We start from the raw sequence: 19730 nt of genomic DNA on the forward strand, positions 1-19730 counted from the left end.
ATTTACCTTGAATTTAGTGAATGTTTTATTCTTTTAGTTCAAACATTATTTGCATTGGAAGAAAACAAAAGAAACAGAATAAAAGTTGTCATACAGCTTTCTCACTTTAATTCATTGTTATCATCCCATCTATCCGAGACAGTGTGGTCTTCTTACTACACCTCTGATTCTCCTCTTGTCCCCAAATAGCTAGTGGAAAAGCCCTCCTTTTTGTTGTTTTTAGAATTCATACCTGCCTTGACTCATTCTGGGTTTTTGCTCCCTGACATAATTTTTACAGGACTCGGGTATTGTTTTTTAATTTATCTTGAGTTCCTGCTATTTTTTCCATCTTCTACACATGTCTTTAAAAATCTGAATTAATCTCCAGGCATCTTCCTCTTTTTCTTTACTTTGGAAAAATTGGTGTTTTATATTTTAATAGAGATGAGAAGGAATCAAGCTGATATCTTGTCATCAGATAACATTTATGGATTAGTTTTCCTGTCCCCTTCTAGCATCCCAGTTGTTTTCATTAATAGTTCAATTCTTTAAAAAAAATTTTTTTGTTTATTTTTAGTTTACAACATTCATTTCCGCAAGATTTTGAGTTACAAATTTTCTTCCATCTTTCCCCCACCCACCACCCCAAAACAGCGATCCCATTAAATACCCCCTCCCCCAATCTGTTCTCTCCTATAGCCTCTCCCATTCCCCCTCCAACTTTCCAGTAGGGCAAGATGGATCTCCATGCCCCAGTGCCTGTATATCTTATTTCCCAGTTGCGTGTAAAAATAATAATTTTTTTTAAACATTTGATTTTAAAACTTTGAATTCCAGATTCTTTCCCTTCTTCCCTCATCACCCACCCCTTCTGGGAGGAAAAGCGATTCAATATAGGTTATACATATGTAGTTACACAAAACATTTCTATAGCAGATATATTGTGAAAGAATGACTATTTTTCCTTCCTTCCTATCCCACCCCCACTTATTCTATTTTCTACTTTGACCCTGTCCCTTTTCAAAAGTGTGTGCTTCTAACTACCCCCCCCCCCAATCTGCCCTCCCATCTATCATGCTCCCTCATAACCCTTTCCCCCCTACTTTCCTATAGGGTAAGATACCCAATTTAGTGTGTATGTGACATTTGAAAAAATTTCTCATAATGGCATACTTTTTCATATGAAATTAGGGAAAGAGTGTGTTTGTGACTTTTGGTCCATAGTGATTTATAAAGAAACTAAAGTGGTCTTCCCTATGATTACTAATAGGGCAAAGAAAAATAACTGATATAGCTTATTTTCTGAGAAACTGAAGTTAACTCTGATCTTGAAAAACATGAAGAGGATTTTTAAGATTCTTTAATCATATCTTTAATGAACTGGGGGGTATAATTGTGTTTCAGAAATAGTCATCTACTGTTATGCTGAGGGAGTCTTCTCACTGGCTCTGGTCTTCCTCATAGCCAAAATATCTATATCTGGAACTTTCTAGGACTCCAGAGTTCAGACACACAAATTGTGGAAAGCCAATGCCAGGAACCAAGTGAGGAAGACTAAGCAGGACACAGTCGACCTATTCAAGACTGTCTCAAGGCAAAGGTTGATGGTAGAACTGACATAACTCCAAAATCAGGAACTGAGACTGATAGGAGAAAATAGGAAGACATTGAAGTCTATGAAGAAATATTAGTCAAATGTATAATGTGAAAGTATTTACAGATCCTATACTTGACTATATATGCCGCCATGGGGGGGAAAGGAGGAGGGGGACAAAATGTGAAACTCAAGGAATTGTGGAATTGAATCCTGTAAACTAAAAGGAAACAAACAAATGAATTAAAAAATAAAAAATTTAATTTAAAAAAAAAAGAAATATTAGTCAAGAGTCACTCAAGAGAAAAAACTTCAAAGAAAAAGGTAACTTCCCAATGACAGTAAGCAAGAGCATCAGAAAGGCGTTGCCACAAGAAATAAAAGAATTCTTAAAAGAAATGAAGTTAAAGCTTTGAAGGGAAAATTGGAGCTTGAATCAATTCAAGACTGGAAAGTGAAAGTATTATCTAAGTAAAAAGGGTAAGATCAGGGGCTTACCTGAAAATCAAAAAGAACCAAATAGAATTCAGTAATTCCATAAGATGAGAAAACAATTTTTTTTATTTAAAAAAATCTCCCAAGAAAATATAAAGTATGTACCATCAAAAACAATTTGACCTGGAAAATAAATCCAGGAGAGACAATTTTAGAATCATAATACTCCCTGTAAATAATGATTAGAATAAAAGCCTGGACACAGATTTTGAGAAATCTCAAACGAGAACTCCTGATTTATTAAAATTGAATGGCAAAATGAAAATGGAAAAAATTCACCTCCTAAAAGAAACTTCCAAGTCATATGAAAAATTCTTGTAAACACTCAGAAAGTACCAAGGAATCACAGTTAGGCTCAGATAAGATCTGACAGCTCCTACTTAGGACAAAGGAGAGAAAATACTGGAACGCACTATTCTAGGAAGTAGAAGAAAAAGCTTACAGTCAAGAAATAGCTTTCTCTGAAAAACTACATTTTAGTCCCCCATGGGGAATAAAGAATTTTTAAGCATTCCTTGTGAAAAGGCCCAAGCTAAGTAGAAACCTTGTAATTCAGTGAGTTAGTCTTTAAACATTTAAGTACTTACAATGTGCCTAAGATCTCATGCTAAGAGCTGGGGATGTGCAGAAAGACAAAAGACAGCCCCTGCCCTGGAAGTGCTCACATTCTAACAGGGGAAACAACATTCAAACAACCATGTACAAAAGCCACATACAGGATAACTTGGAAAGAATCAATAGAAGAAGGCACCAGAAGTAAGAGGGATTGGGTGAGGCTTCTTGAAGAAGGTGGGATTTTAGATGAGACTCGAAGGAAGACGGAAGCTGAAGAAACAGATGAGGAGGGATAGCATCCCATAAGCAGCGAAAGTGCCAGGAGTTGGAAGATAGAGTATCTTGTTTAAGGAACATCAGAGAAGCCAGTGTAACTGAATAGAAGAACACGTGAAGGTCTAAGATGTATGAAGACTAGAAAGGAAGGAAGGATCCAAGTTACACAAAATTTAGCATGCCACACAGAAGATTTTAATATTTGGTCTTGGAGGTGATAGGAAACCACTGGAGTTTATTGATGAGGAGAGTGACATGTGCTGTAGGGAAAGATCATCTCGATACCTGAGTGGAGCATGGACTGAAGCAAGGAGAGATGTATATGAAGGCAGACCAACCAGCAGGCTAGGGCAATAGTCCTAGAGTGAGAAGATGAGATTCTGAACCAGGGTGATAGTAATATCAGAGGAGAGAAGGAGGACATATTCAACAGATGTGGTAAAGGTAAATTTGACAGACCTTGGTAACAGATTGGAGAGTGAGAAGTCAAGAATGACACGTCCTAGGTTGTAAGCCTGGTGGATTGGGGAAAGGTAATGAATTCAGTTTTGGACATATTGAGTTAAAATGTCCAAAGGATGTTTTAAATATCTGATAGACAGTTGGAGGTGTAGAACTGGAGAGAGATTAGGATTGGATAAGTAGATTTGAGAATCATCCACACAGTAGATCTCATGAGATTTGTAGTTGTATTATTTTTTTTAAATGGGGTTACAAAAGAAATACAGTCATGGTCAAAGTTTCTCCTAAAGAATACTGAACTGAAAGTTAATACTCTGCTCTTGGATCTCTATCCAACTAGAAGTGTGACCTTGAACAAATTAACCTCTCTGAATCTCATTTGAGGGAATTCAAATAGATGATCTCTAGAATTGCATGACTGAAAACTGCATGTACGTGTGGCAGTGTTTTAAAAAGTGCCACTACACAAACCTCCTTTTTGATTTTCCTCCCTGAGAACAGATTTCAAATTCTCATGTACTTTACCCACACTAATTATATGTATTTGGTTCATTTCTTCCTCTGATTAAGTCCAGGTGTTCCAAAAGTCTTAGCAAAGTTTGATGATCACCTAAAATCTCTAAAGATTCAGACTCTTTGCTCCCCCTTTTTGACCACCACTTCCTTGCTTGTTGTTTCTCCTACTCTGCTACTCCTGTTAAACCTACTTTTTGCCCACATTACAACCTCTTATTATTTAACTATTTCTTCTTCCATTAATTCCTCTTTACTCAGCCCTCTGTGTAGCACATACTTCATGATTGGTCATTTTAGTTTCACCCTTACCTGATTAATTCTTGATTTTTCAGTCCCTTCTACTAGATATTTTTTTCTTCTTTTCCTGGAACTGTAAAGATTAAGAATTTCAGAGAGTTCTAGCTTCCTGATTTTACCTGGACCCCTCCTATTTTCCAATAATTTTATTTAACTTTTGTTGACTTTATAATGAATTTTCAGTAGTAGATTTCCAGGCCTTCTCCTTTCTCCCTGAGATTGCCACCATTCTTTGATCCACTTACATACCCTCAACAGATGGCTTTATTTTGACTTTATAATGAGTTACATTTACACAGTGATTTACAGTGTATTTGCGCATATATTTTAATCCCCATTCCAGTCCTGTGAGGTAGATACTGCATGTGTAGTTGTATCCTCATGTTACAGATGATGAAATAGACTGAGAGAAGGCAAGTGATTGCAACAAGTCTCAAATGCAGGTATTTCCAAATCCAGTGCTTTCTCTATTACACCATGTCATGAATTTCTGCATTAACCCTTGTCTGTAGCTTGAGATATCTTTGTCTAAGTCTGTTCTCTGATCCTTCCAGTCTGAGGTGCAGAGTTGTATTCCCTTTTCTCTTAAACTAATTCCACTAACTGAGCCCCTGACCCTACCCTTTTTAAAAGACTCCATAGGAATCTTACTCTAATTCTAGCATGATCACTTCTGTCTTTAAATGTACATAATTCTCTTTTCCGACAAATCACTATCAAACCCTGTTGATCCATCAACTACTGACTTATTTTCCTGTTCTTTTCTCTAATGAAATTCTCAAAGAACAAATCTACACCTTCAAACAACTTCTTTTTGTTCAGTGAAATATAAACAGAAACATGGGCAACTATAAACAAAATTATGGAATTTGCTTCCCTACAGAAGCCTTAAAATAAGGTATTTTGTGATCATTTTAGTGAAGAAATATGTATTGCTAGATTATAAATCAATTCTAGGAAAACCTGGAAAGGTTATATATGGGTAGATTTAACTTATATACTTATAGTATGGCCTTGAATCTATCAGTTGGAAAAGGGACTTCTAAATCATTGAAATATAGATGGTACGCAGAAGACATTTTTCTAGGGCAGGGATGGGGAACCTGCAGCCTTAAGTCCACATGTGACCCTCTAGGCCCTCAAGTGCAACCTGTGAAATTTGGATTCAGTCAAAGGGCCGCACTTCAGGATCTAGAGGGGCACATGTGGCCTTGAGGCTGCAGGTTCCCCACCCTTAGTAGGGTGTTACTATAGCTTGAATGTCCACTAAAATGTGAGGAATAATCAAAGGTATTAGAAATAAAAAAAAATTTAGTCTTGTACTGAACTATGCTGTTTCTATACTTGTAAAACTGTGTTTAATCTAGTTTTAGCACTTCAAGAAAGGTATTGTAGTGATTCTGCCCCAGAAAATTGTGGTTGCAGTGAATGATGTAAAGATGCTTTTTCTTTTCTCTCATGAAGTATGCTGGTATTCTGAGTAGTGTCCACTTGTAGACGGTAGTCTGTACTGAAAATTGAGCAAATATAGTAGTAAGGTTTATTCAGGAGTGGACAACTGGGATGAATATGGAGGGACCACATTATATCATTGCTTTTTTTCAAAGAAGTGTTTAGATAACACATGTTCTTATTTTTTTCTTTTCTTTACAAAATAGAATTCTTGAGGGCAAGGAATCTGTTTTGTTGATATTAATAATATATATCAAACACATATCTAAAATATATAGCACTATAATACAATCTTTGTATATTTCAGTGAATTTATATTCTGTTGGTTTGGGTATTCTGCTGGTGCTGCATGTAATCAATCTGGACTTTCTCATTTTGTGCAGCTCTTTGTACCATATCTTTCTGGAAATTATCCTTAGAAGTTTTACCTCAAGCACATTAGAAGTCTTATTTTGGTTTTTGTAATTTATATTTTTGTAATATTTTGGTACCACATTAAAACTTGTGCTGTTCTTTACTCTTCCTTCATGGCTGTTTTCCATCCTATTTTTCATTTATACATGGCTTTGGTTCTTAATACTGCTTCTTGCTTGCTAGTGATCATTGACAATATACCACAGTATTCTTATAGCCTTTTTAATGTCTCTTTGTTGCCATTGCCAGTACAATTTTGATTCTTATATTATGGCTTTTTATGATTCATAGCCACATGGCATCATCAGGACAATATTAATATTAAAAAGATGATCTTTGGGGGAGTAGGCAGTTTGGAATCATTGAAAGCCTTTTTACCATTTACCAAATGTGATCCATTTTGAAATTTTTTCCAGTTCTGAGCCCAGTTAATTGTCAGTAGTGCCTGTCTGTGTTATATGTATAGATAGTCTGCCTTAAAATGGATTGACTTTCCATCTGGGCAATATGCATTTTTATTGATTCACAGAATTTTAGATTTGGATGGAATTTCAAAATTGAAGCAATTTTTTACTCAAGATGATCATTATATGAAGCAGGAATCCTTTTTTCAATATTCCCAGCAAGTAGTCTTCTTCCCCTTACTGTTTCTTTATAGATGTTAGGTCAGTGTCTTTTCAGTGATTAGTGATTTCATTTAGCAGATCCTACAGGATTGTGTAGAGTTAATGTGGCATAGGGGATAGAGAGAGCTGGCTCCCACAGTGAGAAAGAATTGAGTTCAAGTCCTTCCTCTAACCTGTCCTGGCTATGTGACCCTAGGCAAGTCCTTTAGCCTTTTACACTCCAGGAAACTTTCTAGGAGTATTAGGTTGTGCAGAAGGTGCTGACCTGCATTGGTAAAAGCAGTTTCCTATCTGAGAGTTCTCAATCCCAGTGAAATCACACATCTAGTCTCTATCCCCACTGTCTTCCAGGTCTTGAAGTACCATTTACAAATTAGCATCAGTAGAACTTCTTTTTTTATTTAGACTTCATGCAACGTATCCTTTATGACATTGATGTGCAACTGTAAGAGTATACTTTTTTTTTAATGCCTCAGATGTTGGTATTCAGGGACACACTGAATAAAGCTGTTGTTATATCTGTCACAATGACTTGTATGAGCTTAATCTACATGAAGCATGTTGGATTAAGTCTGCAAAATCAAGATGCTTTTTGGGGGGCAACTAACATAATAAATACAGTGGGATCTAATATCCATATTTTTTTTGTCAGGTGTATTACTATAAAGATGTAGTTTGTTGTAGAAAATTGTATGGGAAAGCCTGCCTGTTTCTTTTACATCAAGTATCTTAATGTATACGTGGATAGTTCTCATAAAAAATTTGAGATGAAAAGGTATATGGGTTAGTAGTTAACTGAAGTTCACATTTTTGATAATAGTGTTATTGCCTATCATATTTTTCATTAGTTTGAAATCTTACTTTCTTTGAGATACCTTGAAAATCACTCCTTGGATACCTTTAGAAAGTCTCTGCAGGTTTCAGCATGGATTTCTTTTGTGTGTATTTAATGAGGTCTTAGGTTTACTTCCCAATTTCATCTTCTTAAGTTCTGTTCCTGATTCCTCACATTGTATTATTGGTAACTGAGGTGGTAGAGTCCAAATGTAGTCTGCTATCATTGTTGATGATGATTATTGCTATTATTGCTAGATTGTTATAGAAATACTGCATATTTGTTCAATTTCATATCTGTTCTTTTTTTATTTATGCAGTTTCTCTTTTTAAATTCACTTTTGTTTTATTTTCAGTTCTAATTCTCTGACCTGCCCTCTTCTCTTCTCCTCCCTCATCTATGGACAGGGCAAGAAAAAGAAAACTCATTACACATATGTATATTCATACAAAATAAATCCTGCATTGGAGAAGAAAATGTGGTTTCCATCAGCTCTCTATCTGGAGATAAAGATTACATGTTTCATCATGAATCCTTTGGAATTGTGCCTAGTCATTGCATTGATATGAGTTCTTAAGTCTTTGAAAGATGTTGGTCTTTATAATATTGCTGTTATTGTTCTAGCTCTGCTCATTTCATTTTGCGTCAGTTTGTACAAGTCTTCCTAGGTTTTTCTGAAACTGAAACCTTGTCATTTCTTATAGCACAAGGGTATTTCATCATAATCAGTATTTCTCTAGATCTGTTTTGTAGCTGTGTTCATATAGTTCCTGTGTGTCTTAGCAGGTAGACTCTCAAGTATTTTATACATTCTATAGTTATTTTAAATGGATTTTCTTTCTCTTCCTGTTGAGTTTTGTTAATAATATGCAAAACAAAACCGATTTGTGTGTTTGTTGTATATCCTGCAACTTTACTGAAGTTGTTAATTGTTTTGATTAGTTTTTTGAGGTTGTCCAAGTAAACCATGATATCATTTGCAAAAATTGGTAGTTTTTTTTCCTCTTTGTCTATGCTTACTCATTCAATTTTCTTTTCTTATTGCTAGGCTGGTATTTCTGGTTATGATATTGAATAGGAATGGTGGTAATAGACATCTTGCTTTACCCTTGATCTTACTGGAAAAGTTTTTAAAGCTTATCCCCATTACAAATAACGCTTGCTCTTGGTTTAAAATAGATGCTAGTTATTTTAAGGAAAGCTCTGTTTATTACTGTTCCTTCGAATTTTTTTTTAAAGCAGGAATTGGTGTTGTATTTTGTCAGAAGCTTTGTGCATCTTTTGAAATAATATGTGATTTTTGTTGTTTTTGTTGTCGATATGATCAATTGTGCTTATAGTCTTTCTAATATTAAACCAACACTGCATTCCTGAAATAAATCTAACCTGGTTATAGTGTATGGTCTTTGTGATATACTGCTGTAATTTCCTTGCTAGTGTTTGTATAAAATCTTTGCATCTATAATCATTAGGGAAGTTGGTTTGTAGTTTTCTTTCTCTGTATTGACTTTCCTTGGTTTAGGTTTCAAGATCATATTTGTGCCATAAAAGAAATCTGATAGCATCCTTTTTTTGCCTGTTTTTTTTTTTTTCCAGTTTATGTACTATTGAAATTAATTGTTCTTTAAATATTTGTTAGAATTCACTTGTAAATCCTTCTGGTCCTAGGATTTTTTCTTTGGGAGTATAGTGTACTTTCCAGGGTATACACGTGGATGATAAGGTTGATGCACACATTGCCAGAGCTGTCTTAGTATTTAAGAAGCTCTGAAAGAAAGCATGATAGAGAAGAGGTATTAGGCTGCCGACTAAACTGAAGGTCTGCAGAGCTGTCATGCTGACTTCATTGTTGTATGGCTGTAAAATCTGGATAGTCAGTCAATGCCATGCCAGAAAATTGAACCACTTCCAGATCACCTAGCATAAGGTGCCAGACACTGACATCCTTTCTCAAGTTGAACTGGCAAGCATTCAAACTCTACTGCAGAAAAAAAAAAAAAAACTCTGATGGGCTGTCTATGTTGTTCGATTGCCAAATATATGCTTGCCTAAAAGACTTATTTTACAGAGAACTCACACAAGGCAGCTGCACATGTGGGTAGAGGGAGGCACTGACATAGGATTGTCCAGCATGGTGTCCACATCAAAGAGGGTGCTATGATGTATAAACAAAGCAGAATTGTGGTAGCTCAGAAGAAATGTGGGAAGCATAAATTTAGAGAATCTTCTTCCCAAATGGTCATATGGACTATTTGTGCCCAACCTGTGGTAGAGCCTTCTGAGCTCATATTGGTTTGATCAGCCACAGTCAGACACACTGTGCATTGACCTTGACATTGTGATATCATTTTGGACCTCTGAGCTTGAAGGACAGACAACAACAATGAATTATTTAATTTATTTTTTCTAAAATAAGGGTTACTTAAGTGTTCCAATTTCTGTTCTATTAATCTGGAGAACTTATATTTTTATAAATATTCATCAATTTCATTTAGATTGTCAGTTTTTTTGGCATATAGTTGGGTAAAATAGCTCCTAACAATTGCTTTTATTTCTTCATTTGTTGTGAATTCACCTTTTTAATTTTTTTTCTTTCTTTTAGTCCTTTTTTTTTTGCCCTGCGGGGCAGTTGGGGTTAAGTGACTTGCCCAAGGTCACACAGCTAGTTTTTTTCTTTCTTAAAAAAATTTAAATTAGCACATTTTTTCTATTTTAACCTCCCCTTCCCCCCCAAAAAAACCCAAATCACCAGGCTCCTAGTTTTATTTATTAACTCGGTTTTTAAAAAACTTATTTTTGTTAATCTTTCCTTTGGATATTCAGAATTTTTCTTTTAGTATTTAAGTGGGGGAGTAGGAGTGGACAGTGGTTATTTGTTGGTTTTCTGATTCTTTAGTTGCAAGCCCAACTTAATCAATTGGCTCTTTTTAATTGATGAAAGAGTTTAGAAATATAGCCTAAATACAGCTTTGACTGCATCCCACAGATTTTTATATGTTGTCTTACTGTTGTCATTCTCTTTAATAAAATTACTGATTATTTCTTTGATGTTTTTTGACCCACTCATTCTTTAACATTAAGTTAATTACTTTGCAATTAATTTTTAACCTGTGTGTTAAAAGGCCATTTATTGAATCTATTTATATTGTATTATGGTTCAAAAAGAGTCCATTATATCCTACATACCATAACTTGTTGGGCCATTCCCCCACTGATGGACACCCCCTTAAGTTAGTTTCCATTTTTGCTGTCACAGCCAAAAAAGCTGTTATAAATAGTTTTGTATATGTCAGATCTTTGCTTCTGTCTTTGATCTTTTTGGTTATTTGCCTAGTAATGGTATTGCTGGGTCAAAGGGGATGTAAACTTTAATAGCTTTTGGGACATAGTTCCAAATTGTTTTCCAGAACAGCTATGCAGTTTTATGGTTCCATCGGTGTGCCTGTATTCCCATAGCCTTTACAGCCTTTTGTCATTTCCTCTTTTGTCAGCTTTTTAAATCTTATGGATATTAAGTGGAACTTGTAAGCTGCTTTTATTTCCATTTCTCTCATTATTAGTAATTTGGAGCATTTTTTTTTCCTTATGGCTATAGATAGCTTAGATTTCTTCTCTTGAGAAATGACCAATTCATCTCCTCTGATGATTTGTCAGTTGGAATAGTTATTGTAATTTCAATCAATTCCTTACATCTTTTGGAAATGAGACCTTTTGATAAACTTTTACTTTAAAGATTTTTTTCATCTCCTTTCTCCCTCCCTCCCTGTCTTCTTACATATCTATTTTTGAGACTGGGGGAGAGGTCTTCAGTTTTTTTAGATTTTATGCCATCTTTGTAGCTAGGTTAAAGCATTCATACTAAGAAAACACAGTGGTCTTTCTGTTATTAATAATATTTTTTAATCCCAGTCAGAAACATCATGGCTTATATTTTCTGCATTTGGACTTTTTACCTTACATTTTTAAATCTTTTTTTCTTAAACTCTTCTGTTATCTTTACTTCTACTAGGTTCAGTTTCTCCATTTTATTTTCTCTTCAAGTCAGTTTTGTCTTTATGCATTACAAAGAAAAATTATTTCTCTTTTGGAAAATACTAGACAAAAAGTTTAAGAGAAAATTCAATTGTTGAAAAATTCTGATTATTTGTAATTGTTCTTGAGTTATTTCAGTTTTTAAAACTTGGAAGGTTTTTGAAACCAATTTATTATATTGTACTTAACAATATGAATGATATTGAAATATAACAAATATTGTAGTACTTTTAACTTAAAAGATTGTTTAACTTTGAATTATATACATTTGACATTAAAATGCATCAAGTAACTCGTTGACACAACCTTTCTCTGTTATGAACCTATGTCATATATAAGTAGCAGATCTTAGCTACATTGAGATTTGACATGTGGTAACTCAAATTTGACCTCTTCTGCATATACATTATTAACTAGTTGCGCTTCATTCAGTGTCAGTTGGTGAATTTTCTGTGTTGCTTTTGTTGACTCTGATTTGAATGTTTTCATTGAGAAAAAGAATATAGTTATATTTATGCAGAAGTTACATAAAACATCAAGTAATTTTGACTATTGTACCTCTTCCTCTTTTTCTTTCCTTACTCCTTGTGCCATTTGGAAAGCTTTTGTTTTACTGTAACTTGTGAACACAAGGCTCAAAGTTATCAAACACTTTAAAAAATCTGGTTGCTGAAGAGAAATAATTTAGGTCAACTTATGTTTTATTCACATAACTTTCTACTCCTTTACAATTCTTTTTGAAAACTGAGTTTCTGTGTTTGCTTATGAGTCTTGCATGTGCAGCCTAATTCCCCCATTTCTCTCTTTTCTCAAGAGATCTTCTTTTAGGGAGCCCCACCCTCTGTATTAATGAAGGAGGGATGGTGTGGTGCTGGGGGGGGAGGGGGCATCAGAGAGGTCAACTCCTGCTTGCCTTACCCTTTTCCCTACTGCCTCCTGTCTAGGTTCACATCATTCTGCCTTTGTTTCTTAAATGTATTCTTTTGATTATTTTATTGTTTTTCTGGAGGTTCTTGAAATGTTCTCTCAGCATGTCTAGGAGTCTCGAAGAATTTATAGAAAACCTTCTTCTTCCTTGGGTGTTTTCACCTCACTGTCTTTGACTGGGCTTCTTTTGTAACTTGTTCCTTTTTCATGAAATCTCTGTTGATCCCTCCACTTTCTCATGCTAAGGATGAGTCCTAAGAAGTAGGATTCCTTTTCAGAAAAAGATCTTCTTTAGATATTTCTAGTTGCCCATTGTGAAGGTCATTGCAGTGCTCCTTGTTGTTACCCCACCCATCCCTTTTCTTTTCTCTCCCTCCCATCCTGGCAGCATATACCGTAGTGTCCCAGAACATTGTCTCCATGGAAAGACCTAACCCCAATTCCCCTTCTTTATGGGGTCTTATCCCTGTTCTCTGAACTACTTGAATTTCTTAAGAAGAAAGAAAAAAAATCAGTTTTTCCTTGAGTCTTGACCAGAAGGTGGTATTTAACCAGACATTTCATGGTATTCTCTTCAACTGTCCCTGGCTGAGAGGTTTTCAATACACTAAACTACTCCCCCAAATACTGATTAATTAATGAGGGAGTATGGTTTTTTGTTCTTAGAAATAGTAATTCACTTCTTCCTTCTCTTGATGTTTGATTTTTTACTCTTTAGCTATTGCTTCTTATTCTTTTGTGTAGTAGCCCTCTCTAGTTTCTCTATATTCCAAGTGATATGATAGTTTTTAAAAAGAGAAAAAAAACCCTACAAACAATATCCTTGTCCAACCCTGTGGACATGAATACGTTGTTTTCACTCTGATCTTTTCTTTACCTAATTTACCTATTTATCTTTCCTACATTTCTTTTGTTTGTTAAGATTGCATGTCTCCTATTTTTCTTAAACTGATTTCTGTTGATGGAATTTCTGCAATTCCTCCTTTTTGCTGAAACTCCCATCTTTTCTCATTGATGTCTAAATTCAGTTTTGCTGAATATGTTACCTCAGAGTACAGTTTGGTCTTCCTTGAATTTCATGGTGTCATATTGAAATATTTCCCTAGGTTTCTAATAACCAAGGAGCAATCTTGGTGTTCTGATGGATTTTTTGTGGTATGTGGGAACTACTGTCTTGCCTGCCTATGTCATTTGTTGTTCACTGTATTTCTGAAGTTTGATGTTTCTTGATGAGATAAACTTGAGATTTTTGTTTTTGTGTGATGGATTCATCGACACTTTACCTCCCAATAATTGTAGGCATGGTGGGGTTTTTTATGATTTTTTTTTTGAACTGCGATATTCAAGGTTTTGTTGTCATTGCTGAGTTTTTCTGGGAAACATGAACCTTTGATTATCCCCTCCCAATCTGTGTTAAGTGCTATGAGTCTCTCCCTACTCCAGCTCTTCCTCTTGCCAAAATGATTTTCCTAAAGCACAAGTTTTGGCTGTGTTACTTCTTTGCTTAGTAATCTCCAGTGGTTCCCTATTACATCTTGTATCTCTGATGTACTATTATAATTATAGATAAAACCACCAACAAGCTCCATATATCTGAGCCTCTCCCTGTTCTGTAGTCTTCCATTTTTCTTCTGTCCTGACTTGTCAGATTCACAGATTTCACTAAGGGAATGTGCATAGTAAGGTTAGGGGAGAGTCCTGGGTCAGTTAAAGACACTGTTAGTGGAGACTGATAGCTCAGGGTATAGAGCCAGCACAGTGAGTCTGTGAGGGAGAGTGTTGTTGTTTGTTTATGTTTTGGTGCTGTTTATTTCTTATAAAATTACTTTGTGGTAACTTGTTTTCTTCTCTTCTTACTCCAGATGTTTTTTATTACATATTTCATGCTATTCTTGTTTAGAGGAAGTGAAGGGAAGGTACTAGGATCATTCTCTCACTTCACCATTTTGTTGAAATTCTTTTCTTTCAGACTCATTAAGCCAGCCCTGTGATTCAGCATTCTGTATCAACTTCCCTAAAAAAGGCCTTCATCTACACTTCACCTCCTCCCAATAATTGTAGGCATGGTGGGGTTTTTTATGATTTTTTTTAAACTACGATATTCAAGGTTTTGTTGAATAATTCTACCCAACTGTATTAAAATTAATCAGTTTTTATTTGATAATTGTCATTATGGCTTATCCATAGAAAAATTTTATTCATATGTGGTGATACAAACTTACCATATGTTAGGTTACTACAAGGTTTGGCAATTTCTTAGTGGTGCCTAATATTTTTCAAGTAAGCTAGATTCAGAAAAATGCAATTTGTTCTTCCTGCTCATTTGTATTTGTATTCTACTTAATTATTTCAGTGGACCCAAGATCTCATCAATATGGATACTTTTCATTGGTGCTGATTCAACCCATCCACATCTTCTCATCATGTGTGACATTTGTTTGTGTTCTTCCATAAATCTTCTCCAGGGATTCTCACACCACACTAACCATTTTCCAGATATCTTGACCTTACATCAAGTCAGATCATGTCAACAAGCACTTCTTAAGCACCTGCTCTGTGTCAGACACTGCGCTAAGAAATGGCAATACAAAGAAAGGCACCAGAAGCCTACCAGTGCTTGCTCTCAAGGAATTCCCAGTCTTAATGGGGCAGACAAGACACAGGTTGAATGAATAAGGGAGACTCTTAGATGGAAGGCATTAGCATAAGGGAGGCTGGGAAAGGCATGTTACAGGTGAGATTGTAGCTGCAATCTGAAGGAGGTCAGGGAAATAAGGAGACACATAAGGAGGGAGGCTTCTAGGCTTGGGGTGACTACCAGTGAAGGTAACCAGTCAGGAGATGGGTTATATCATGTGAGGAAGGAGAGAAAAGATATTCAGTGTCACTGGTATATCACATGGAGAGGAGTAAGGTATAAGAAGACTAGAAATATAGAAAGAGATCTGATAATAAAGGGATTTTAAAAGCTGAACACAGGATTTTATATTTGATCCTGGAGGAAATAGGAAGCCTGGAGCTTACTGAATTGGAAGAGAGAGGAGCAGGCAGTGTCTGGCATTGTTAGACTTGTGCTTTAGTAAGATCCCTTTGAAACCCGAATGTAGGGGTAGACTAGAATGGAGAGAAACTTGAGACAGGGAGACCAATAAGCAGAATATTGCAGTAATCTAGACATGAAGTAATGAGGTCCTGTACCAGGGGTCCAAGCAGTGTCAGAAGAGAGCTGGGGGCATATACTAGAGATGTGAAGGTAGAATTAATAGGACTTGGCAATTGATTGGATATGGGAATTAGGGGAGACACTGAGAGTAAGGAGTTGGGGATGATGCAAGCACCCCAGCATCCCCAGGGTGGCTGCCAACACAGGTTCTTAGATCTGCTTTTCTAAAGGAGAGCAACTCAAAATGGGTTAACAATCTTGTTTTAATCAATCAAACATACCAGTTACCTAGTTCAGGGGAAAAAGTTAGCACCCCAAACTGCAGAGTATACAGAGGTTACAAGAGAAATTATAAGAAGACAGAGAAACAAACAGATCAAGCAGACAGGCCTCCAACTGTCCAACCATTACATCTATACCTAGTCAGTTACCAGAGAGGGAAGCATCAACATCTGGGTTTTCAAAGCTGGGGGGCTCTCAGCGGCTGCCCAGAGTATCATCTGGTCAAATCACACAACACTTCTCAAAGTGAGCCCCAAAACAACGCCTTACATCAGGATTTATATTAGCCTTCTCCTGGCTCAGAGAATGTAACAACCCTCTTGACCCCACCGCCCAATCACAAAGTAGCTCCTGAAAAACAAGTCTCCCTTCACAGGCCCCAGCTGCTCTTAAGCCTACCAAATGGCTTAGGGGCAGGGAAGATCTTTTAAATTTACATTCCCATTACAATGCCTGAGTGATTGGGAGGAATGGTAGGGCCCTCTATAGTACTAAGGAAGTTAGTAAGAAGGGAGGATTTTAGGGGGGGAAGAAAAAAGTTGAATTTAAGATTTTTATTGGATATGTAGTTTGAGATGTCCAGTAGGTATCTGGAGACATGTGAATAGAGATGATAATGGAATGCATGGGCATTTATGAGGTCACGAAGCAAATTAATATTGAAAGAGAAGAGAAGAAGGCCCAGGACAGATCCTTGTAGGACTTCCACTGTTAAATGAGCAGGTTCTGCCTAAAGGAAGATCCTGCAAAAAGAGATCGAGAAAGATCAGTCAGACCTGGCAAGAAGAGAACTTAAAGGTTAACTTGTAGTTTCCTAAAAACAGTATGCAGCAGCAAGGATCTATTTTTATTTATTTGACACCACTGACCTTCAGCTTCAGAGGCTGTAAAGAGGTCAAGAAGGATAAAGACTGAGAATTTTTGGTAATGAAGAGATCATTGTTAACTTTGGAGAGCTATTTCAATTGAATAATGACATCGGAAGCCAGATTACAGAGAGTTAGGGAGAAGAAAGAAAATAAAGCCTCTGCTTATAGATAGGTTTATCAAAGAATTTAGCCATGAAAGAGAGGAAAAACATAAGACAATAATAAGGATGAATGGCTCAAATGAGAGTTTTTTTTTGTGTGTGGGGAGGGGAGACATTAGCATGTTTGTAGGCAGTAGAGAAGTGACCAGTAGACAGAGATTGAAGATTAGTGAGAGAGTGGGGATTATAAAGTGGCAATCTGTTGGTAAAAGGTGGGATGAAATGGGATTTCTTGTATAGGTAGAGGGATTTGCCTTAGCAAGGAAAAGGGCCACTTTGTGGGAAATGGTTGAAGGAAAGGAGAGTGGCAGGAAGCATCTGAGTGAGAAGAGGCTTCAATTTCTTTCTTTTTTTTTTTTTTTTAAAGCAATCAGGGTTAAGTAACTTGCTCAAGGTTACACAGCCAGTTATTTTTGTGTGAGTGCTGAGTATCTGAGGCCAGAACTGATCCCAGGTTTCCCGAAGCTGGGGCTGGCACTCTTACTCACTGCGCCACCTGCCCGCCCCGAGGCTTCAGTTTCTATAGTGAAACATGGTCAAGGTTCTCAGCTGAGACAGTGAGGCAAGGGGGAGTTGTGGGAGTTTTGGGGAGTGATGAAAAGGTTGGGAAAAGCTGCTGTGGTGAATGGGAGAGTGAATCAATTGGGGAAGTGTAAAAGGATTGCCTTGCCAAGTTAGGACCCAGTTGAGATGATTTAACGTAAACCTGGAGGGGACATACTCACTGTGATGGGATTTTTTTTTTTCTAGTTTCATTCAGCAGCACTTGGATAGGAGTAAAGATAGTGGATGGAAGGAGTAATTCATGGTTGGGGTTTTGTAGGGCAAAACCAACAATAGCATAAAGGGTCAGGGGGCTTTGAGCACTGTGTAGAGCTGAACTGGGGAAGGCCAGAGAGTGTGGCCAGTGCAGGGATGATGGCTCTGTCATATAGCTAAAGGGTAAAAGGTGAGCTGGCAGTGAGTATGAAGAAATAGGATTTAGGGTCTGCAAGGCAGAGGGGGAGAGGTGGTGTGACAACAGATTGTGATCACATAAAGGAATTTCAGAATTCATAAACATGGATATGGAGCAATTATGGGTGATGAAAAGATCAAAGGTATGACCGCAGGTGTTGTAGAAAACATTTAACAAGTGACTGAAGAAAATTTTAAAAAATTAAAAAAAAAAATGCTAGATACTGTTTTCAGTTGTCTGCATTATTAACGTTTCCTTCCTTACTTTGTTAAGTCTAGATAATCAATAAAAAATCAAGCCCTAGTTTGCCGATTTCTGCTTATAATGAAAATTTAATTTTGTGTCTCGTGAGCGGATATAGCTGGCTCCAGCCCACCCTGATATGACCCATATTTTGAGTAGTTGAGAGTCGGATGGAGGACGTGGTCATAGAAAATATACTGAGAGATTGGGAAATTAGGGTATTTTAAGGAGTATCAATATTATACCTGTTGAAGCCCATTAGTATGAGGGCAGAAGTTGGGAAGGAGAGAAAGACTTTAAGCCAACACCTCTGCCAGGACCACTGTTTGGTTTGGGGAAAGAGTGCTGGGGTATGATAGAAAGTAGAACCAGGGCAGCGAAGGGCCAGAGAAGCGTTCTCATTAGGAGAGTTAGGTCTCAGTAAGTACAGGAAGATGGAAGTAGTGAGAACAAAAAATATTTAAGATCAAGCAGGTTTGTTACTTATGGAATAGACATGGAGACTTTAGAGTGGGACTTTGGAGGGGTGGGGGTTTAGATTGAAGGGGGGAATTGGAATAAGGGTATAGTCAGTGGAGGATAGAGAATGGGACTTGTATAATGACAGCTGTTCAGACTCACTGGGATGGGAGGATATGATGGAATGGAAATATTTTAAATCATGGAGGATAAATTCAGGTAGGTTTTCATCTTCACGTGGGTTTGGCTTGACTGGTTCCTCTCTCTCTTCCCCAGTCTTTTCTCCTCTCCACCCAGCCTACACACCCTCTCCAAACTAACACATTCCCTTATAGTAGGCACTGACTTCTGTTTGTTTTTTAATGCTAAAAGTAGATATTATTGTGATAATTTGTGTGAGAGTTGTAGCATAGTAAAATGCAGCAGTGAAGGACCTATGGCCTCAAGGCCCCATGTGGCCCTCCAGGTCCTCAATTGTAGCCGTTTAACTGAATCCAAACTTCACAGAACTAATCCCCTTAATTAAAGAATTTTTTTCTGTAAAATTTGGACTCAGTCAAAAGGCTGCATCTAAGGACCTAGAAGACCACATGTAGCCTCAAGGCCCATCCCTGGTATAGTGGATAGAGGCGATGGCCTTGGAATTAAGGAAAACCACACATGTTAGTTGTGTGACCATGGATAAAATAACTTAATCTTTTCAGTGGCCCAGACATATTCTGTGTAAGGACTATAAATTACTGATACGTTTCTGCTTTCTTTCAGCAGAGGGATTTCCTGTATTGTGAGTTCCTTGAATTGATGAAATCACAATTCTGGACAAGAAGAACAAAATCCTGGTGTAACTTCCTTTGTTTCTTTAACTATTCCTATTCTGGAAACAGTTCAGAAGCTATGGGTTTCTGGGTTGAATGGATAATGTACATTTCCATAATCAAGACTTACCTAGTTTCTATGGCTGTTTTGTTGAATTTTTAAAAATTTTATTTAAAAATTTTGAAGTAACAACTTAATAAATCACAAGGTCTTTAGAGTGTAAAGGAATCTTAAGAGATCAGACTAGTTAGGTAATGGCAGATCAGTGAAAATTAGAAACGTTATCCTTTTACTTGAGCATAATTTCTTCAGTTTT

At 36.6% G+C, this 19730-nt stretch overlaps 1 protein-coding gene across 6 annotated transcripts in view; it reads left to right on the forward strand.

Moving 5' to 3' along the window:
- ZNF518A (zinc finger protein 518A) overlaps nt 1–19730 on the forward strand; it is a 49168-nt gene that overhangs the window by 20121 nt on the left and 9317 nt on the right. For 2 of the 6 annotated variants that reach the window (XM_069067100.1, XM_069067099.1), the window contains one exon: nt 19364–19439. The exons of 3 other annotated variants lie outside the window; for them this stretch is intronic. The gene's annotated coding sequence lies outside the window, so the exon portion shown is untranslated. The remainder of the gene's footprint in view (nt 1–19363; nt 19440–19730) is intronic. One more of the 6 variants, XM_069067101.1, reaches the window with a different exon arrangement.

Source organism: Petaurus breviceps, unplaced genomic scaffold (assembly GCF_028583685.1).
Source record: "Petaurus breviceps papuanus isolate PSGF00001 unplaced genomic scaffold, PetGlider_PUasm1.0 90740, whole genome shotgun sequence".
In the NCBI taxonomy this organism is placed as follows: Eukaryota; Metazoa; Chordata; class Mammalia; order Diprotodontia; family Petauridae; genus Petaurus; species Petaurus breviceps.